The sequence below is a fragment of the Chrysemys picta genome, unplaced genomic scaffold (assembly GCF_011386835.1).
Source record: "Chrysemys picta bellii isolate R12L10 unplaced genomic scaffold, ASM1138683v2 scaf51, whole genome shotgun sequence".
Classification (NCBI taxonomy): domain Eukaryota; kingdom Metazoa; phylum Chordata; order Testudines; family Emydidae; genus Chrysemys; species Chrysemys picta.
The window spans coordinates 104,456-124,922 of record NW_027052758.1 but is presented as its reverse complement, the minus strand read 5'-3'; the positions used below and the strand labels follow the sequence as shown (position 1 = coordinate 124,922).

Sequence of the window (20,467 nt, the reverse complement as noted above, 5' to 3'; positions counted from 1 at the left end):
TTGAACTAGTGTTTTCCATGCCTAGAATTCAGCTGGCACCAGATGGATCAGACTGTGGAGGTTGCAAAACCTATTGGAGGCTCTTACCTTCTCAACAGGGAAGTCTGTTTTCATAGAATCATAAAATCATACAATATCAGAGTTGGAAGGGACCTCAAGAGGTCATCTAGTCCAACCCCCTGCTCAGAGCAGGACCAATTCCCAGCTAAATCATCCCAGTCAGGGCTTTGTCAAGCCGGGCCTTAAAAACCTCCAAGGAAGGAGACTCCATTTTTTTCCCCATCTTATATGGAACCAATCACCAGAGACCCCAACCATCAAAAAATCACCAAATGTGCTTTGTTGCTTCTAACTGATTTCTAGTAAAATCAGTAAAAGGAAAGGAGAAAACTCGAAAGAGGCTCCTGCTCCCACTCACATACGTGAACCCTAATACTCTGTCAGTCCTCAAAGAGAGACCTCGAGAAGGAGACTTGCTGAAGCAAAATCACAGGGGTCTCTGAGGTTTCCCTGGCCCTGCCCCCCTGTCCTGCTTGGCTCATGTCAGCATCTCTCTCTGAGGTCACCACCTCCCTAACACCTTTGAGCAATTCACCTCCTCAACCCCAGAATGGAATCTTCTTGACCTTTCTAGTAACCTCCAGTGCCAACCCCACTCCTTGTAGGATGAGCTCCTGCTACCTCCCGCTCAGTGCCCTTGACAGCTGTTCCACCTCCAAACCACAGCTCAAGTTATCAGAACCCTCTTCTCCACCCCCACCCAGGTTGGGCAGGGAGGCGGATCTAGGAGGGGGGGCAGCAGGGATTCTGAAAGCAGAAAAGTGCGTTGCGGGGAGGTTGAGACCTTGCCCGAAGTCATCCCAGACAGTAATGTTAAGCCACAGGATGGGAGCATCTAGTGTCAGTGGAGTCCAAGCACTATTTCAACCTCACAGTATTGGATCAACTTTCCACAAGGGGAGGTGAAGCGCACCCCCAGCAACACACACACACCCCACTCCTGGTGGTGGGAGGGGAACAGGAGAAAGGACAAAAGAAGTAAGAGTTGAAGAGAAAGGAAGGAGGGATGGAGGAAAAGGTAAAACGAAAAGGACAAAACCTAATGTCCCCAGTGATTCCACGGGACAAAATCCCAGGGAGGGAATAAAATTCTGCCACCTTGAGCTAGTGTTTTCCATGCCTAGAATTCAGCTGGCACCAGGTGGATCAGACTGAAAAGGTTACAAACCTCTCCGAAGCTCTTACCTTCTTAACAGGGACGTCTGTTTTCTAGTAAAATCAGTAAAGAGAAAGGAGAAATCTCGAAAGAGGCTCCTGCTCGCACTCACGTACGTCAGCCCTAATACTCTCTCAGTCCTCAAAGAGAGACCTCGAGAAGGAGACTTGCTGAAGCAAAGCCACAGGTGTCTCTGAGGTTTCCCTGGCCCTGTGCTCCTGTCATGCCTGGCTGATGTCAGCATCTCTCTCTGAGGTCACCACCTCCCTAACAACTTTGACCAATAGGCTGAGCTCCTGCAAAAGTCCTTTGTGATGTCACTGTCACACCCAACCATCCCCTGAAGTGCTAATGTCCTGCTGCTGGCCTGACACTATGAAGGTTTGAACTACTCTCTGGGGATCACCCCACTCCATGCGTCTTCATTCTACGAAGCAAGCCGGCCAAACAGTAAAACATCAGAGGCTGCTCCCAATGCTACACTCAGTGTTTCCAAAATTAGTAGACTTGATGGGCAGAAGAGACCTTTAGAGCATCTAATCTAAGCCCCTGCATATCATAGGCTTCCTGTATAGTACAATAGTTACTTTTTGGGCACACACATTCCAGAAAGGCATCTTGTCTTGATTAAATGACATCAAGAGATGGAGAATCCACCACTTTCCCTTTTAGTGAGTGCCAGGGGGCTCCATTTCCCCTTCCACTAGCTCGCCATTTACAGGGAGCCAGAGCAGTACCTGCAGCAGGGAGTGGGAGTTGCTAAGGCCTCAGAGGAACAGCCCCTGCAGTGTCTCAGGCACCTGGCACAAGTGCCAGATGATGCGGAGCTGGTGCATCACTTTGGCCGTGGGGGGGGGGAGGCTTTTGTTTGTGTTCTTTGTTTTGGTTGTGCGTTCGCTCTCGGGACTGAGGGGGACCAGACATCAATCCAGGTTCTCCACATCTTTCTAAACAAGTCTCTCCTATTTCTAACTTCTAAGTAAATAGCCAGGCAAGGCGTGTTAGTTTTCCTTTGTTTTCTCAACATGTAAATGTACCTTTTACTAGAGTGTTTATCTTTGTTTGCTGTACTTTGAACCTAAAACTAGAGGGGAGTCCTCTGAGCTCTTTAAGTTTGATTACCCTGTATGGTTATTTCCATACTGATTTTACAGAGATGATTTTTACCTTTTTCTTTAATTAAAAACCTTCTTTTTAAGAACCTGATCGATTTTTTCCTTGTTTTAGATCCAAGGGGGTTGGATCTGTATTCACCAGGAGTTGGTGGGAGAAAGAAGTGGGAATGGTTAATTTCTCCTTGTTTTAAGATCCAAGGGGTTTGGATCTGTATTCACCAGGGAATTGGTGAAGGTCTCTCAAGGCTACCCAGGGAAGGAAATTAGCCTTGGGATGGTGGCAGCGGACCAGAGCTAAGCTGGTAGTTAAGCTTAGAAGTTTTCATGCAGGCCCCTACATTTGTACCCTAAAGTTCAAAGTGGGGATACAGCCTTGACATGGTGGTAGCGGTGGGATCATTTTAAACCCAAAGCCAGTGAGATTTTTTTTTCTTTCTAGCTGCTTGAAAAGCAGAGCTGGAGATAGATGCATATCTTCTCTCTCCTTGCCTGAAGGCAGAGGTGTTAAGTTTTTTTAACAAGGTCCTTTGTTAAGAGAAGTGTTCAAATGAGCAAACGACAGGGTAAAAGGAATTTACAAGCTGAATTGGTTTTTTTTTCTTTTTACATCCTCGGGAGTAGCTAGTTAGAAAGTCTCTCTTAACTCAGCAGCAGCCAGAGCTGAGAGCTTCCCAGTTTCAGTCAACTGCAGAGGGGGTGACCCAGCACAAGAAAACAGGAAAATGACTACCAAAGAAGTAGCTAAAAAAATAGAACTGGCCAAACTAAAAGCAGAAGAAAATGAAAGAAAACATCAGAGACTGCTTCAATTAACAAAACTCAAGACACAGCAGAGAAAAAGAGAAGAAAAAGCCAAAGAGGAGGCCCACAAGAGAGAGATGAAGTTGAAAGAAAAAGAAATGGAGCTGAAAAAAAAAAGAGATGGAGGAGAGAGAAAAAGAAAGGAAGCATGAACTGGAAGTAGCAAAGGCTAAGCAAGCTTTCACCCCCATCCCTGTTCCTGAGCCGTCCACCAGGGCCCCGGCTGTGTTACCAGAGACCCAGACAAAGGTGGTGGAACCGGATCCCCTGCCAACGACTGCAACAGCCGTAGTGAATCCAATCCCAGAGACCCAGCCAAAGCCAGTCCCAGAACCGGAACTGGCAACGCAACCAGCACCAGGACCATTGCCAGCACTGAGTCCAGCGCTTGCAAACCCGTCTACAACTCCAACGCCAGAGGGCACCAGCGAGCCTGACCTGGCGGAAGCAGCAGATAACCCTACCCAAGAGGCTCAGCCAGAGCCTGAGATACCACATAGTGCACCAGTGGACAGCGGATCACAGTCAATGGAAACAGCCCCAGCACCTGCATCACTTCCAGAGGGACCAAGCCCCAGTCCACAATCCAAGGAGGAACTGATGTCTCCAGCATCAAGGAAACAGTTCCAGGCCGAGCAGGAAGCAGATAACAGCCTTCAGAAAGTTTGGGCGGCGGCGTGGAGCACCCCACCGCCTCTCAGCTCTTCTAACCGATCCCGGTTTGTTATAGAACAAGGACTTTTATACAAGGAGACTCTTTCTGGTGGGCACCAGAAAAACTGGCATCCTCAAAGACAGTTGGTAGTTCCCACTAAGTATCGGGTAAAGCTCTTGAGCTTAGCCCACGATCATCCCAGTGGCCATTCTGGGGTGAACAGAACCAAGGACCGGTTGGGGAAGTCCTTCCACTGGGAGGGAATGGGCAAGGACGTTGCTAATTATGTCCGGTCTTGTGAGGTGTACCAACGAGTGGAAAAGCCCCAAGACCAGGTTAAAGCCCCTCTCCAGCCACTACCCATAATTAAGGTCCCATTTCAGCACGTAGCTGTGAATATTCTGGGTCCTTTTCCCAAAAAGACACCCAAAGGAAAGCAGTACGTACTGACTTTCATGGATTTTGTTACCCGATGGCCGGAAGCAGTACCCTTAAGCAACACCAGGGCTAAAAGTGTGTGCCAGGCATTAACAGACATTTTTGCCGGGGTAGATTGGCCCTCCAACATCCTTGCAGATTCGGGAACTAATTTCCTGGCAGGGACCATGAAAAACCTGTGGGAAGCTCATGGGGTGAATCACTTGGTTGCCACCCCTTACAACCATAAAACCAATGGCCTGGTGGAGAGGTTTAATAAAACTTTGGGGGCCATAATATGTAAATTCATAAATGAACACTCCAATAATTGGGACCTAGTGTTGCAGCAGTTGCTTTTCGCCTACAGGGCTGTACCACATCCCACTTTAGGGTTTTCACCATTTGAACTTGTGTATGGCCGCGAGGTTAAGGGGCCATTACAGTTGGTGAAACAGCAATGGGAGGGGCTTACGCCTTCTCCAGGAACTAACATTCTAAACTTTGTAAGCAACCTACAAAGCACCCTCCGACACTCTTTAGCCCTTGCTAAAGAAAACCTAAAAAATGCTCAGAAAGAGCAAAAGGCCTGGTATGATAAACATTCCAGAGAACGGTCCTTCAAAGTAGGAAACCAAGTCATGGTCTTAAAGGCGCTCCAGGCCCATAAAATGGAAGCGTCGTGGAAAGGACCATTCGCGGTCCAGGAGCGCCTAGGAGCTGTTAATTATCTCATAGCCTCCCCCACCTCCAACATAAAGCCCAAGGTATACCATGTTAATTCTCTTAAGCCCTTTTATTCCAAAAAATTAAACGTTTGCCAGTTTACAGCCCAGAAAACAAATAACGCAAAGTGGCCTAAAGGTGTCTATTACGAAGAAAAAAAGGATGGTGGCGTAGAAGAGGTGAACCTCTCCACGACCCTTGGACGTCTGCAGCGACAGCAGATCAAGGAGCTGTGCACAAGCTTTGCACCAATTTTCTCAGCCACTCCAAAACGGACCGAACGGGCATACCACTCCATTAACACAGGTAATGCTCACCCAATTAGAACCCCACCCTACCAGGAGTCACCTCATGACAAAACTGCTATACAAAGGGAGATCCAGGACATACTACTGATGGGTATAATCCGCCCCTCTAATAGGTGGTGGGAGGGGAACAGGAGAAAGGACAAAAGAAGTAAGAGATGAAGAGAAAGGAAGGAGGGATGGAGGAAAAGGTAAAACGAAAAGGACAAACCCTAATGTCCCCAGTGATTCTACGGGACAAAATCCCAGGGAGGGAATAAAATTCTGACACATTAAACTAGTGTTTTCCATGCCTAGAATTCAGCTGGCACCAGATGGATCAGACTGAGCAGGTTCCAAAACCTCTTGGAGGCTCTTACCTTCTCAACAGGGACGTCTGTTTTCTAGTAAAATCAGTAAAAGGAAAGGAAAAAACTCGAAAGAGGCTCCTGCTCGCACTCAAATACGTGAACCCTAATACTCTCTCAGTCCTCAAAGAGAGACTTGGAGAAGGAGCGGCGAACAGCAGAGGCTAAGAGCGGGAGTTTGACTGGGAGTTCGCTTGGGGAGAGCTCACTGAGGCTTACATCTGCAGGTTTCTCTGAGTAGTTCCTGCAACAGTTGAGGAAGTTCTTAAGAAGACGGTGATGTGGAAGGTGAGCGATCAGAGATGACCTTGAGCGGATCACTGCAGACTATGTGGCTCTGGGAAGAAGGATAAAGGAGTTTGAGGCGCAAGTGGTGTTCTCGTCCATCCTCCCTGTGCAAGGAAAAGGCCGGGGTAGAGACCGTCGAATCGTGGAAGTCAACGAATGGCTACACAGGTGGTGTTGGAGAGAAGGCTTTGGATTCTTCAACCATGGGATGGTGTTCCAAGAAGGAGGAGTGCTAGGCAGAGACGGGCTCCACCTAACGAAGAGAGAGAAGAGCATCTTCGCCAGCAGGCTGGCTAACCTAGTGAGGAGGGCTTTAAACTAGGTTCACCGGGGGAAGGAGACCAAAGCCCTGAGGTAAGTGGGGAAATGGGATCCTGGGAGGAAGCACAAGCAGGAGAGCGCAAGGGGGGAGGACTCCTGTCTCATGCTGAGAATGAGGGACGATCGATGAGTTATCTTAAGTGCCTATACACAAATGCAAGAAGCCTGGGAAACAAGCTGGGAGAACTGGAAGTCCTGGCACAGTCAGGGAACTATGATGTGATTGGAATAACAGAGACTTGGTGGGATAACTCACATGACTGGAGTACTGTCATGGATGGATATAAACTGTTCAGGAAGGACAGGCAGGGCAGAAAAGGTGGGGGAGTTGCGTTGTATGTAAGAGAGGAGTATGACTGCTCAGAGCTCTGGTATGAAACTGCAGAAAAACCTGACAGTCTCTGGATAAAGTTGAGAAGTGTGAGCAACAAGGGGGATGTCATGGTTGGAGTCTGCTATAGACCACCAGACCAGGGGGATGAGGTGGACGAGGCTTTCTTCTGGCAACTAGCAGAAGTTGCTAGATCGCAGGCCCTGGTTCTCATGGGAGACTTTAATCACCCTGATATCTGCTAGGAGAGCAATACAGCGGTGCACAGACAATCCAGGAAGTTTTTGGAACGTGTAGGGCACAATTTCCTGGTGCAAGTGCTGGAGGAACCAACTAGGGGCAGAGCTTTTCTTGACCTGCTGCTCACAAACAGGGAAGAATTAGTAGGGGAAGCAAAAGTGGATGGGAATCTGGGAGGCAGTGACCATGAGATGGTCGAGTTCAGGATCCTGACACAAGGAAGAAAGGAGAGCAGCAGAATACGGACCCTGGACTTCAGAAAAGCAGACTTTGACTCCCTCAGGGAACAGATGGGCAGGATCCCCTGGGAGAATAACATGAAGGGCAAAGGGGTCCAGGAGAGCTGGCTGTATTTTAAAGAATCCTTATTGCGGTTGCAGGAACAAACCATCCCGATGTGTAGAAAGAATAGTAAATATGGCAGGCGACCAGCTTGGCTAGACAGTGAAATCCTTGCTGATCTTAAACGCAAAAAAGAAGCTTACAAGAAGTGGAAGATTGGACAAATGACCAGGGAGGAGTATAAAAATATTGCTCAGGCATGCAGGAGTGAAATCAGGAAGGCCAAATCACACTTGGAGTTGCAGCTAGCAAGAGATGTTAAGAGTAACAAGAAGGGTTTCTTCAGGTATGTTAGCAACAAGAAGAAAGTCAAGGAAAGTGTGGGCCCCTTACTGAATGAGGGAGGCAACCTAGTGACCGAGGATGTGGAAAAAGCTAATGTACTCAATGCTTTTTTTGCCTCTGTCTTCACGAACAAGGTCAGCTCCCAGACTGCTGCACTGGGCAGCACAATATGGGGAGAAGGTGACCAGCCCTCTGTGGAGAAAGAAGTGGTTCGGGACTATTTAGAAAAACTGGACGTGCACAACTCCATGGGGCTGGATGCGCTGCATCCAAGGGTGCTAAAGGACTTGGCGGATGAGATTGCACAGCCATTAGCCATTATTTTTGAAAACTCATGGCGATCGAGGGAGGTCCCGGATGACTGGAAAAAGGCTAATGTCGTGCCCATCTTTAAAAAAGGGAAGGAGGAGGATCCAGGGAACTACAGGCCAGTCAGCCTCACCTCAGTCCCTGGAAAAATCATGGAGCAGGTCCTCAAGGAATCAATTATGAAACACTTAGAGGAGAGGAAAGTGATCAGGAACAGTCAGCATGGATTCACGAAGGGGAAGTCGTGCCTGACTAACCTAATTGCCTTCTATGATGAGATAACTGGCTCTGTGGATGAGGGGAAAGCAGTGGATGTGTTATTCCTTGACTTTAGCAAAGCTTTTGATACGCTCTCCCACAGTATTCTTGCCACCAAGTTAAAGAAGTATGGGATGGATGAATGGACTGTAAGGTGGATAGAAAGCTGGCTGGATCGTCGGGCTCAACGGGTAGTGATCAATGGCTCCATGTCTAGTTGGCAGCCGGTTTCAAGCGGAGTAGTGCCCCAAGGGTCGGTCCTGGGGCCGGTTTTGTTTAATATCTTTATTAATGATCTGGAGGATGGCTTTTTCTTCTCTTTTTCTCTGCTGTGTCTTGAGTTTTGTTGATTGATGCAGTCTCTGATGTTTTCTTTCATTTTCTTCTGCTTTTAGTTTGGCCAGCAACACACACACACACACACACACATATACCACTCCTGGTGGTGGGAGGGGAACAAGAGAAAGGACAAAAGAAGTAAGAGATAAAGAGAAAGGAAGGAGGGATGGAGGAAAAGGTAAAACGAAAAGGACAAACCCTAATGTCCCCAGTGATTCTACCAGACAAAATCACAGGGAGGGATTAAAATTCTGCCACCTTGAACTAGTGTTTTCCATGCCCAGAATTCAGTTGGCACCAGATGGATCAGACTGAGCAGGTTCCAAAACCTCTTGGAGGCTCTTACTTTCTAAACAGGGATGTCTGTTTTCTAGTAAAATCAGTAAAAGGAAAGGAGACAACTCGAAAGAGGCTCCTGCTCTCACTCAAATACGTGAATCCTAATACTCTCTCAGTCCTCAAGAGAAACCTCGAGAAGGAGACTTGCTGAAGCAAAGCCACAGGGGTCTCTGAGGTTTCCCTGGCCATGCGCCCCTGTCCTGCCAGGCTGATGTCAGCATCTCTCTCTGAGGTCACCACCTCCCTAACACATTTGACCAATAAGCTGACATCCTGCAAAAGGCCTTTGTGATGTCACTGCCACACCCAACCAAACCCTGAAGTGCTAATGTCCTGCTGCTGGCCTGACACTTTGAAGGTTTGAGGTTGTCATAACTATAAAGGGAAGGGTAACAGCTGTCCTGTGTACAGTCCTCAAGAGAAACCTCGAGAAGGAGACTTGCTGAAGCAAAGCCACAGGGGTCTCTGAGGTTTCCCTGGCCATGCGCCCCTGTCCTGCCTGGCTGATGTCAGCATCTCTCACGGAGATCACCACCTCCCTAACACCTTTGACCAATACGCTGAGGTCCTGAAAAGGCCTTTGTGATGTCACTGCCACGCCCACCCATCCCCGGAAGTGCTAATGTCCTGCTGCTGGCCTGACACTTTGAAGGTTTGAGCTACTCTCTGTGGATCACCCCACTCAATGCGTCTTCATTCTAGGAAGCAATCCGGCTAGACGGTAAAACATCAGAGGCTGCTTCCAATGCTACACTCAGTGTTTCCAAAATTAGGAGACTTTATGGCCACAAGAGACCTTTAGAGCATCTCATCTAAGCCCCTGCATATCATAGGCTTCCTGTATAGGACAATAGTTACTTTTTGGGCAGAAACATTCCACAAAGGCATTTAGTCTTCATTCAATGACATCAAGAGATGGAGAATCCACCACTTTCCCATTTAGTGAGTGCCAGGGGGCTCCATTTCCCCTTCCACTAGCACCCCATTTACAGTGAGCCAGAGCAGTACCTGCAGCAGGGAGTAGGAGTTGCTGATGTTCACAAAGGCACAGCCCTTGCAGTGTCAACTTCGCACGAGGGGAGGTGAAGAGCACCCCCAGCAACACACACACACACACCACTCTTGGTGGTGGGAGGGGAACAAGAGAAAGGAAGGAGGGATGGAGGAAAAGGTAAAACGAAAAGGACAAACCCTAATATCCCCAGTGATTCTACGGCACAAAATCCCAGGTGGGCTATAAAATTCTGCCACCTTGAACTAGTGTTTTCCATGCCTAGAATTCAGCTGGCACCAGATGGATCAGACTGAGCAGGTTAAAAACCTCTCCAAGGCTCTTACCTTCTCAACAGGCACGTCTGTTTTCTAGTAAAATCAATAAAAGGAGAAAACTCGAAAGAGGCTCCTGCTCGCACTCACATACGTCTCCCACAGTATTCTTGCCGCCAAGTTAAAGAAGTATGGGCTGGATGAATGGACTGTAAGCTGGATAGAAAGCTGGCTGGATCGTCGGGCTCAACGGGTAGTGATCAATGGCTCCATGTCTAGTTGGCAGCCAGTTTCAAGCGGAGTGCCCCAAGGGTCGCTCCTGGGGCCGGTTTTGTTTAATATCTTTATTAATGATCTGGAGGATGGTGTGGACTGCACTCTCAGCAAGTTTGCAGGTGACACTCAACTAGGAGGCGTGGTAGATACACTCGAGGGTAGGGATCGGATACAGAGGGACCTAGACACATTAGAGGATTGGGCCGAAAAAAACCTGATGAGGTTCAACAAGGACAAGTGCAGAGTCCTGCACTTAGGACGGAAGAATCCCATGCACTGCTACAGACTAGGGACCGAATGGCTAGGTAGCAGTTCTGCAGAAAAGGACCTAGGGGTCACAGTGGATGAGAAGCTGGATATGAGTCAACAGTGTGCTCTTGTTGCCAAGAAGGCTAACGGCATTTTGGGCTGTATAAGTAGGGGCATTGCCAGCAGATCGAGGAACGTGATCGTTCCCCTTTATTCGACATTGGTGAGGCCTGATCTGGAATACTGTGTCCAGTTTGGGGACCCACACTACAAGAAGGATGAGGAAAAATTGGAAAGAGTCCAGCGGAGGGCAACAAAAATGATTAGGGGTCTGGAGCACATGACTTATGAGGAGAGGCTGAGGGAACTGGGATTGTTTAGTCTCCAGAAGAGAAGAATGAGGGGGGATTTGATAGCAGCCTTCAACTACGTGAAGGGGGGTTCCAAAGAGGATGGAGCTCGGCTGTTCTCAGTGGTGGCAGATGACAGAATAAGGAGGAATGGTCTCAAGTTGCAGTGGGGGAGGTCCAGGTTGGATATCAGGAAAAACTATTTCACTAGGAGGGTGGTGAAACACTGGAATGCGTTACCTAGGGAGGTGGTGGAGTCTCCTTCCTTGGAGGTTTTTAAGGCCCGGCTTGACAAAGCCCTGGCTGGGATGATTTAGCTGGGAATTGGTCCTGCTTTGATCAGGGGGTTGGACTAGATGACCTCTTGAGGTCCGTTCCAACTCTGATATTCCATGATTCTATGATTCTAACAGGGACGTCTGTTTTCTAGTAAAATCAGTAAAAGGAAAGGAGAAAACTCGAAAGAGGCTCCTGCTCGCACTCACATACGTCAACCCTAACACTCTCTCAGTCCTCAAAGAGAGACCTCGAGAAGGAGACTTGCTGAAGCAAAGCCACAGGGGTCCACCACTTTCCCTTTTAGTGAGTGCCAGGGGGCTCCATTTCCCCTTCCACTAGCACCCCATTTACAGTGAGCCAGAGCAGTACCTGCAGCAAGGAGCAGGAGTTGCTGATGTTCACAGAGGCACAGCCCCTGCAGTGTCTCAGGAATCTGGCGCAAGTGCCGGATGATGCGGAGCTGGTGCATCACTTTGGACGTGACGTCCTCCTGCTGCAAGGGAACGAGAACCTGTCAGAGACTCAAACGCCCCGAGGAATCAGCGGGAATTAAGGGCACCTGGAACCAGCACTACTTCCACCCATCACCTGCCCACCACTGAGGGATAAATTCACCTCCTGAACCCCAGAATGGAGTCTTCTTGTCCTTTCTAGTAACCTCCAGTGCCAACCCCCCTCCTTGAAGGATGAGCTCCTGCTATCTCCCCCTCAGTGCCCTTGACAGCTGTTCCACCTCCAAACCACAGCTCAAGTTATTAGTACCTTTGGACACAGACTGGCTAACCTAGTGAGGAGGGCTTTAAACTAGGTTCGAACGGGACAGGTGAGCAAAGCCCACAGGTAAGTGGGGAACATGGAGACCGGGGAGATGGGTCAAAAACGAGAGGGAGTGTGGGCTATATTGTCAGAGGGAAAGGAGGGTCAGGACAAAACTGGGAGGAAAGATCAAACCAGTATCTTAGATGCCTATATACAAATGCGAGAAGTATGGGGAATAAGCAGGAAGAACTGGAAGTGCTAATAAATAAATACAACTATGACATTGTTGGCATCACTGAAACTTGGTGGGATAATACACATGATTGGAATGTTGGTGTGGATGGGTACAGCTTGCTCAGGAAGGATAGACAGGGGAAAAAGGGAGGAGGTGTTGCCTTGTATATTAAAAATGTACACACTTGGACTGAGGTAGAGATGGACATAGGAGACGGAAGTGTTGAGAGTCTCTGGGTTAGGCTAAAAGGGGTAAAAAACAAGGGAGATGTCATGCTAGGAGTCTACTACAGGCCACCTAACCAGGTGGAAGAGGTGGATGAGGCTTTTTTTAAGCAACTAACAAAATCATCCAAAGCCCAAGATTTGGTGGTGATGGGGGACTTCAACTATCCGGCTATATGTTGGGAAAATAACACAGCGGGGCACAGACTATCCAACAAATTCCTGGACTGCATTGGAGACAACTTTTTATTTCAGAAGGTTGAAAAAGCTACTAGGGGGGAAGCTGTTCTAGACTTGATTTTAACAAATAGGGAGGAACTCGTTGAGAATTTGAAAGTAGAAGGCAGCCTGGGTGAAAGTGATCATGAAATCATAGAGTTTGCAATTCTAAGGAAGGGTAGAAGGGAGAACAGCAAAATAGAGACAATGGATTTCAGGAAGGCAGATTTTGGTAAGCCCAGAGAGCTGATAGGTAAGGTCCCATGGGAATCAAGACTGAGGGGAAAAACAACTGAGGAGAGTTGGCAGTTTTTCAAAGGGACACTATTAAGGGCCCAAAAGCAAGCTATTCCGCTGGTTAGGAAAGATAGAAAATGTGGCAAAAGACCACCTTGGCTTAACCATGAGATCTTGCATGATCTAAAAAATAAAAAGGAGTCATATAAAAAATGGAAACTGGGACAGATTACAAAGGATGAATATAGGCAAACAACACAGGAATGCAGGGGCAAGATTAGAAAGGCAAAGGCACAAAATGAGCTCAAACTAGCTACGGGAATAAAGGGAAACAAGAAGACTTTTTATCAATACGTTAGAAGCAAGAGGAAGACCAAAGACAGGGTAGGCCCACTGCTTAGTGAAGAGGGAGAAACAGTAACAGGAAACTTGGAAATGGCGGAGATGCTTAATGACTTCTTTGTTTCGGTCTTCACCGAGAAGTCTGAAGGAATGCCTAACATAGTGAATGCTAATGGGAAGGGGGTAGGTTTAGCAGATAAAATAAAAAAGAAACAAGTTAAAAATCACTTAGAAAAGTTAGATGCCTGCAAGTCACCAGGGCCTGATGAAATGCATCCTAGAATACTCAAGGAGCTAATAGAGGAGGTATCTGAGCCTCTAGCTATTATCTTTGGAAAATCATGGGAGACGGGAGAGATTCCAGAAGACTGGAAAAGGGCAAGTATAGTGCCCATCTATAAAAAGGGAAATAAAAACAACCCAGGAAACTACAGACCAGTGAGTTTAACTTCTGTGCCAGGGAAGATAACGGAGCAAGTAATTAAGGAAATCATCTGCAAACACTTGGAAGGTGGTAAGGTGATAGGGAACAGCCAGCATGGATTTGTGAAGAACAAATCACGTCAAACCAATCTGATAGCTTTCTTTGATAGGATAACGAGCCTTGTAGAGAAGGGTGAGGCTGTGGATGTGGTATACCTAGACTTTAGTAAGGCATTTGATACGGTCTCGCATGATATTCTTATTGATAAACTAGGCAAATACAATTTAGATGGGGCTGCTATAAGGTGGGTGCATAACTGGCTGGATAACCGTACTCAGGGAGTTGTTATTAATAGTTCCCAATCCTGCTGGAAAGGCATAACGAGTGGGGTATCGCAGGGGTCTGTTTTGGGACCGGCGCTGTTCAATATCTTCATCAACGACTTAGATATTGGCATAGAAAGTACGCTTATTAAGTTTGCGGATGATACCAAACTGGGAGGGATTGCAACTGCTTTGGAGGACAGGGTCATAATTCAAAATGATCTGGACAAATTGGAGAAATGGTCTGAGTTAAACAGGATGAAGTTTAACAAAGACAAATGCAAAGTGCTCCACTTAGGAAGGAACAATCAGTTTCACACATACAGAATGGGAAGAGACTGTCTAGGAAGGAGTACGGCAGAAAGGGATCTAGGGGTTATAGTGGACCACAAGCTAAATATGAGTCAACAGTGTGATGCTGTTGCAAAAAAAGCAAACCTGATTCTGGGATGTATTAACAGGTGTGTTGTGAGCAAGACACGAGAAGTCATTCTTCCGCTCTACTCTGCTCTGGTTAGGCCTCAGCTGGAGTATTGTGTCCAGTTCTGGGCACCGCATTTTAAAAAAGATGTGGAGAAATTGGAAAGGGTCCAGAGAAGAGCAACAAGAATGATTAAAGGTCTTGAGAACATGACCTATGAAGGAAGGCTGAAAGAATTGGGTTTGTTTAGTTTGGAAAAGAGAAGACTGAGAGGAGACATGATAGCAGTTTTCAGGTATTTCAAAGGGTGTCATAAGGAGGAGGGAGAAAACTTGTTCACCTTAGCCTCTAAGGATAGAACCAGAAGCAATGGGTTTAAACTACAGCAAGGGAGGTCTAGGTTGGACATTAGGAAAAAGTTCCTAACTGTCAGGGTGGTTAAACACTGGAATAAATTGCCGAGGGAGGTTGTGGAATCTCCATCTCTTGAGATATTTAAGAGTAGGTTAGATAAATGTCTATCAGGGATGGTCTAGATGGTATTTGGTCCTGCTATGCGGGCAGGGGACTGGACTCGATGACCTCTCGAGGTCCCTTCCAGTCCGATAATCTATGAATGTATGAAAAAAACACTGTTCTCCACCCCCACCAAGGTTGGCCAGGGAGGCGGCTCTAGCGGGGGGGCAGGAGGGATTCTGGCAGCAGTGAAGTGGGTTGCGGGGAAGTTGAGATCTTGCCCCAAGTCATCCCAGACACTAATGCTAAGCCACAGGATGGCAGCATCTAGTGTCATTGGAGTTCAACCACTATTTCAACCCCACAGTTTTGGATCAACTTCCCACAAGGGGAAGTGAAGAGCACCCCCAGCAACACACACACACACACCATTCCTGGTGGTGGGAGGCTAACAGGAGAAAGGACAAAAGAAATAAGAGATGAAGAGAAAGGAAGGAGGGATGGAGGAAAAGGTAAAACAAAAAGGACAAACCCTAATGTCCCCAGTGATTCTACGGCACAAAATCCAAGGGATGGAATAAAATTCTGCCATCTTAAACTACTGTTTTCCATGCCTAGAATTCAGCTGGCACCAGATGGATCAGACTGAGCAGCTGCCAAAACCTCTTGGAGGCTCTTACCTTCTAAACAGGAACGTCTGTTTTCTAGTAAAATCAGTAAAAGGAAAGGAGAAAACTCGAAAGAGGCTCCTGCACGCACTCACGTACGTCAACCCTAACACTCTCTCAGTCCTCAAAGAGAGACCTCGAGAAGGAGACTTGCTGAAGCAAAGCCACAGGGTCTCTGAGGTTTCCCTGGCCCTGTGCTCCTGTCCTGCCAGGCTGATGTCAGCATCTCTCTCTGAGGTCACCACCTCCCTAACACATTTGACCAATAAGCTGACATCCTGCAAAAGGCCTTTGTGATGTCACTGCCACACCCAACCAAACCCTGAAGTGCTAATGTCCTGCTGCTGGCCTGACACTTTGAAGGTTTGAGGTTGTCATAACTATAAAGGGAAGGGTAACAGCTGTCCTGTGTACAGTCCTCAAGTACTATAAAATCCTCCTGGCCAGAGACTCCAAAATCCTTTTCCCTGTAAAGGGTTAAGAAGCTCAGGTAACCTGGCTGGCATCTGACCTAAAGGACCAATAAGGGGACAAGATACTTTCAAATCTTGGGGAGGGGAAGGCTTTTGTTTGTGTTCTTTGTTTGTGTGGGTGTTCGCCCTCGGGACTGAGAGGGACCAGACATCAATCCAGGTTCTCCACATCTTTCTAAACAAGTCTCTCCTATTTCAAACAAGGCGTGTTAGTTTTCCTTTGTTTTCTCAACTTGTAAATGTACCTTTTCCTAGAGTGTTTATCTTTGTTTGCTGTACTTTGAACCTAAGACTAGAGGGGAGTCCTCTGAGCTCTTTAAGTTTGATTACCCTGTAAGGTTAATTTCCATACTGATTTTAAAGAGATGATTTTTACCTTTTTCTTTAATTAAAAGCCTTATTTTTAAGAACCGGATTGATTTTTCCTTGTTTTAAGATCCAAGGAGTTTGGATCTTGATTCACCAGGAGTTGGTGGGAGGAAGGAGGGGAATGGTTAATTTCTCCTTCTTTTAGATCCAAGGGGGTTGGATCTGTATTCACCAGAAGTTGGTGGGAGGAAGGAGGGGGGATGGTTTATTTCTCCTTGTTTTAAGATCCAAGGGGTTTGGATCTGTATTCACCAGGGAATTGCTGAAAGGTTTCTCAAGGCTACCCAGGGGAGGAAATTAGCCTTGGGATGGTGGTTAAGCTTAGAAGTTTTCATGCAGGCCCCTACATTTGTACCCTAAACTTCAAAGTGGGGATACAGCCTTGACACAGGTACTCTCTGTGGATCACCCCACTCAATGCGTCTTCATTCTAGGAAGCAAGCCGGCTAGACAGTAAAACATCAGAGGCTGCTCCCAATACTACACTCAGTGTTTCCAAAATTTGTAGACTTTATGGCCAGAAGAGACCTTTAGAGCATCTAATCTAACCCGCTGCATATCATAGGCCTACTGTATAGTACAAGAGTTACTTTTTGGGCACACACATTCCAGAAAGGCATCTAGTCTTCATTCAATGACATTAAGAGATGGAGAATCCAACACTTTCCCTTTTAGTGAATGCCAGGGGGCTCCATTTCCCCTTCCACTAGCTCCCCATTTACAGTGAGCCAGAGCAGTACCTGCAGCAGGGAGCGGGAGTTGCTGAAGGCCTCAGAGGAACAGCCCCTTCAGTGTCTCAGGCACCTGGCGCAAGTGCCGGATGATTCCGAGCTGGTGCATCCCTTTGGCCGTGACGTCTTCCTGCTGCAAGGGAATGAGAACCTGTCAGAGACTCAAACGCCCCGAGGAATCAGGGGGAATTAAGGGCACCTGGAACCAGTAGTATTTCCACCCAGCACCTGCCCACCGCTCAGGGATGAATTCACCTCCTGAACCCAAGAATGGAGTCTTCTTGTCCTTTCTAGTATCCTGCAGTGCCAACCCCCCTCCTTGTAGGATTAGCTCCTGCTACCTCCCGCTCAGTGTTTTTGACAGCTGTTCCACCTCCAAACCACACCTCAAGTTATCAGAACCCTGTTCTCCACCCCCACCCAGGTTGGCCAGGGAGGCTGCTCTAGCAGGGGGGCAGGAGGGATTCTGCCAGAAGTGAAGTGGTTTGAGGGGAGGTTGAGATCTTCCCCAAGTCATCCCAGACACTAATGCTAAGCCACAGGATGGCAGCATCTTGTGTCAGTGGAGTCCAAGCACTATTTCAACCCCACAGTTTTGGATCAACTTCCCACAATAGGAGGTGAAGATCACCCCCAGCAACACGCACACACACACACACACCACTCCTGGTGGTGGCAGGGGAACAGGAGAAAGGACAAAAGAAGTAAGAGATGAAGAGAAAGGAAGGAGGGATGGTGGAAAAGGTAAAATGAAAAGGACAAACCCTAATGTCCCCAGTGATTCAACGGGACAAAATCCCGTGTGGACTACAAAATTCTGTCACCTTGAACTAGTGTTTTCCATGCCTAGAATTCAACGGGCACCAGGTGGATCAGACTGAGAAGGTTCAAAAACCTCTCGGAGGCTCTTACCTTCTAAACAGGGACGTCTGTTTTCGAGTAAAATCAGTAAAAGGAAAGGAGAAAACTCGAAAGAGGCTCCTGCTCGCACTCACATACGTGAACCCTAATACTCTCTCAGTCCTCAAAGAGAGACCTCGAAAAGGAGACTTGCTAAAGCAAAGCCACAGGGGTCTCTGAGGTTTCCCTGGCCCTGCGCCCCTGTCCTGCCTGACTGATGTCAGCATCTCTCTCTGAGGTCACCACCTCCCTAACACCTTTGACCAATACGCTGAGATACTGCATGTAGCGGGGCGGCCTGGCTCCCAGGTGCCCCAGGAAGTCAAGGCCACCGCGGCCTGTCCCCACCCCCCGGAAGTCAAGGGGCGGGACAGGAAGTATAAAGGCCAAGCCACAGCGCTCAGTAGCTGGCCGGCAGCGGGAGAGGACAGACGCTGGTGCCCGAGCTCCCGCGGACCTGAGCCTGCCGAGAGCCCGGTATCCTGAGGAGGACTGGCCGGAAGGGACGAGCCCCACCCCGGAACTACTACACTGCAAAAGGCCTTTGTGATGTCACTGCCACACCCACTCATCCCCTGAAGTGCTAATGTCCTGCTGCTGGCCTGACACTTTGAAGGTTTCAGCTACTCTCTGAGGATCACCCCACTCGATGCGTCTTCATTCTAGGAAGCAAGCCGGCTAGACAGTAAAGCATCAGAGGCTGCTCCCAATGCTACACTCAGTGTTTCCAAAATTACTACACTTTATGGCCAGAAGAGACTTTTAGAGCATCTCATCTAACCCCCTCCATATCATAGGCCTCCTGTATAGTACAATAGTTACTTTTTGGGCACACACATTCCAGAAAGGCATCTAGTCTTCATTCAATGACATCAAGAGATGGAGAATCCACCACTTTCCCTTTTAGTGAGTGCCAGGGGGCTCCATTTCCCCTTCCACTAGCTCGCCATTTACAGGGAGACAGAGCAGTACCTGCAACAGAGAGCGGGAGTTGCTGAAGGCCTCAGAGGCGCAGCCCCTGCAGTGTCTCAGGCACCTGGCGCAAGTGGCGGATGATGCGGGTGCATCACTTTGGCCGTGACGTCCTCCTCCTGCAAGGGAACGAGAACCTGTCAGAGACTCAAATGCCCCGAGGAATCAGGGGCAATTAAGAACACCTGGAACCAGCAGTATTTACACCCTGCACCTGCCCACCACTGAGGGATGAATTCACCTCCTGAACCCCAGAATGGAGTCTTCTTGTCCTTTCTAGTAATCTCCAGTGCCAACCCCCGTCCTTGTAGGGTGAGCTCCTGCTACCTCCCCCTCAGTGCCCTTGACAGCTGTTCCACCTCCAAACCACAGCTCAAGTTATCAGAACCCTCTTCTCCACCCCCACCCAGGTTGGGCAGGGATGCGGCTCTAGCAGGGGGGGCAGGTGGGATTCTGGCAGCAGTGAAGTGGGTTGCGGGGAGGTTGAGATCTTGCCCGAAGTCATCCCAGACACTAATGCTAAACCACACGATGGCAGCATCTAGTGTCAGTGAAGTCCAAGCACTATTTCAACTATACAGTTTTGGATGAACTCCCCACAAGGGGAGGTGAAGAGCACCCCCAGCAACACACACACAAACACACACACACAAACCACTCCCGGTGGTGGGAGGGGAACAGGAGAAAGGACAAAAGAAGTAAGAGATGAAGAGAAAGGAAGGAGGGAGGGAGGAAAAGGTAAAACGAAAAGGACAAACACTAATGTCCCCAGTGATTCTACGGGACAAAATCACAGGGAGGGAATAAAATTCTGCCACCTTGAACTAGTGTTTTCCATGCTTAGAATTCAGCTGGCACCAGGTGGATCAGACTGAACAGGATACAAACCTCTCCGAGGCACTTACTTTCCTCAAAGAGAGACCTCAAGGAGGAGACTTGCTGAAGCAAAGCCAGAGGGGTCTCTGAGGTTTCCCTGGCCCTCATGTCAGCATCTCTCTCTGATGTCAGCATCTCTCTCTGAGGTCACCACCTCCCTAACACATTTGACCAATAAGCTGACGTCCTGCAAAAGGCCTTTGTGATGTCACTGCCACACCCAACCAAACCCTGAAGTGCTAATGTCCTCCTGCTGGCCTGACACTTTGAAGGTTTGAGCTACTCTGTGTGAATCACCCCACTCAATGGGTCTTCATTCTAGGAAGCAAACCGGCTAGACAATAAAACATCAGAGGCTGCTCCCAATGCTACACTCCGTGTTTCCAAAATTACTACACTTTATGGCCAGAAGAGACCTTTAGAGCATCTAATCTAAGCCCCTGCATATCATGGGCTTCCTGTATAGTACAATAGTTACTTTTTGGGTACAAACATTCCAGAAAGGTATCTAGTCTAAATTAAATGACATTAAGAGATGGAGAATCCATCACTTTCCCTTTGAGTGAGTGCCAGGGGGCTCCATTTCCCCTTCCACTAGCTCCCCATTTACAGTGAGCCAGAGCAGTACCTGCAGCAGGGAGCGGGAGTTCCTGAAGGCCTCAGAGGCGCAGCCCGTGCAGTGTCTCAGGCACGTGGCGTAAGTGCAGGATGATGCGGATCTGGTGCATCATTTTGGCCGTGACGTCCTCCTGCTGCAAGGGAACGAGAACCTGTCAGAGACTCAAAC

The 20,467-nt window shown here is 48.2% G+C and overlaps 1 long non-coding RNA gene across 1 annotated transcript in view; it reads right to left on the bottom strand.

Moving 5' to 3' along the window:
* LOC135977862 (uncharacterized) overlaps positions 1 to 20,467 on the bottom strand; it is a 65,795-nt gene that overhangs the window by 14,439 nt on the left and 30,889 nt on the right. Inside the window, exons 11-14 of the long non-coding RNA XR_010595306.1 lie at positions 20,309 to 20,432; positions 18,805 to 18,923; positions 16,942 to 17,065; positions 11,421 to 11,544 (exon numbers count right to left, since the gene is read on the bottom strand). This is a non-coding gene — a long non-coding RNA (uncharacterized LOC135977862). The remainder of the gene's footprint in view (positions 1 to 11,420; positions 11,545 to 16,941; positions 17,066 to 18,804; positions 18,924 to 20,308; positions 20,433 to 20,467) is intronic.